Source organism: Hylaeus volcanicus, chromosome 9 (genome assembly GCF_026283585.1).
Source record: "Hylaeus volcanicus isolate JK05 chromosome 9, UHH_iyHylVolc1.0_haploid, whole genome shotgun sequence".
Taxonomy (NCBI): domain Eukaryota; kingdom Metazoa; phylum Arthropoda; class Insecta; order Hymenoptera; family Colletidae; genus Hylaeus; species Hylaeus volcanicus.
In genome coordinates, this window is record NC_071984.1 from 3500006 (window position 1) to 3502139 (window position 2134).

General features: G+C 45.5%; 1 long non-coding RNA gene across 1 annotated transcript; it reads right to left on the reverse strand.

The window, feature by feature from the left end:
- Positions 1 to 1274, reverse strand: LOC128881893 (uncharacterized). Its single transcript, XR_008458214.1, has 3 exons — positions 468 to 1274; positions 154 to 398; positions 1 to 72 (listed from the first exon to the last, which is right to left on the reverse strand). It is a non-coding gene; the product is annotated as an uncharacterized LOC128881893 (long non-coding RNA).
- Between the last annotated feature and the right edge of the window lie 860 nt (positions 1275 to 2134).

The following is a 2134-nucleotide window of genomic DNA, read 5'->3' on the forward strand; positions in this document are numbered from 1 at the left end:
TTCGATTCCCAAGTTTGTTCAGTCTTCCTCGGCTCTCTTAGGCTCCTTAGAAGTCTAGAAAATGTAAAGAATCTGCCCCACGGAGACAGAAACATGAATTAATCATAGCTTTGGTACGATAGACTACTCTACCATTTACATTTTCAATCCAACCTTCTATTCTAGACAAGTATATCTAGATTAGTGTACGCTGGTACTATACTGAACTATACAACTATGCTATTATTGCTAGTACCAATCTATTACATTAATCTATTATAGTAGGTAACTATTTATATTTTCCGTAGTTGGTCCTAGGTTCCTCCAATTCTCTTCATCTTTCTCTGTCTATCTTCCTCGATTCCCATGTTTGTTCATTCTTCCTCAGCTCGGTTCAGTCTCCTGAGGAGTCTAGAAATCTAAAAAATCTGCTCCATAAAACTTCAATTAATCCAGCGAATGCCTCGATCACCCCAGAGTAAACGTACCTCTAGGAACTTCCTCTGAACCAAAGTTCCTCTTCACCAAAGTTCGTTACAGTAGTGCCTATTTTCCCAAGTTTCCCCAATTTTCCAGTCGAGGTTTCTTAGCCTGACGACGAGTGAACGATACGGGGCGTTCGATCGGCGTCGCTGCAGCCGCTTATCGTCGCATTGAAGAAAAAAGAGAAAAAGCGCAGGTCGCGACCTCGAAAATTTCGCAACGGATCCGCGTCTTCGTCGAGGCTTCGCGACCGATTCCTCGCGACGTTCCCGTCTCCACGCGAGCTCGAGCTCTCGCTTCTTTGCCAAGAGGAGGATTCTTTGAACCGATTGGTATCTTCGCAAACCATCGGTGGACTATTTTCATGAATGAACGATCGAGCATTTGACGTGTCAATTTACGAACGCGCTCGCGAGAAATCGATAGAAACTCGTGTTACGTTTCCGATTTCGACGTCTGACCAAGGCCGTAGGGACAATCTATGTCTTCTGTTCAAGTCGCTCGGAGCTGCGCCATTTTGTGAAACACGATTTTCTATTCCTAGTCACATTTTCGCTGACAAAAGTATTGATCTTATCGCGTTAAGTATTTATGATAGACGGTACATGTCTAGTAGTACAATAACATATCTGCATAATGTCGTTAGGTCTGAGTTTCTATCACTAGTCGCATTTTTGCCGAGGAAAGCCTTAATCTAATCGCACCAAGTATCTATCATAGTCAGTACAAGCCTACTAGTAGAATAAAATATCTGTACAATGCGGTTAGGTCTGGGCTAGGTTCTAGCTTGACTCCTCCTGCTTGGATCGTCGTCATCCTACAATAATTAACTATTATAAAAATACTAGAGCTTCCAACGCAAAAGAGATCCCTCTGCATCGAAGGATGAGAGCGTCTCTTCTAAATTACTCTCGACAGGCGCAATCTAGCAATTGGAAATAAACGCGATACGGAAAGAAGTCGGGGCGTCTATCGAGCGAATGATAAGAGCTCTCACGTCATCGACCCATCTTTCATCTCGCCTCCGGTGGACAATGCCGCGGCGATACCGAACTCTCTCGCGTCTTTTCTCTGCGTCTCTTCGTCGTCTTTTTACCGCCGTCGAGTTCAAAGCGTTCGGTGCTGGCTCCGCGGGCTTAATTTAATGGCCGTCGGTTGAATTAACGAGGTGGCCACGCGATGCGACCAAGAGCTGCTCCGCGTGTAACGAGGACGTTTCTCAGTGTCAGCCTGTTGATGCAGTTCTGCGGTCGCGGAGAACGCCGGCGTTTATATCTTGTCACGCCTGTCACATTGTCCCGGCTTCTGCAGCGGACGCAGCGGTGGTTGCCAGCCCTGGGACGGGCTGGGGATGCTGAATCCAATCGGTTACAATCTCTGGGTAAACGACACGCCCCCTAGATCCGCGCAGGTGGACCCTTATGGATTTTAACCTTCTCCACTCTTTTCTTGGAAACGACCTGAAATTTTCATCATGAATTAGACTCGTGATTTTCAAGTTTGGATTAAAATGGTCATCACGGAGCCAGAGTCTGGGATTTTCAAGATTGATGTGAAATCCTCATCAGGAGTTAGACTTGTGATTTTCAAGTTTGATGTGAAATCCTCATCAGGAGCTAGACTTGTGATTTTCAAGTTTGGTCTACAATTTTCATCACAAGTCAGACACGTG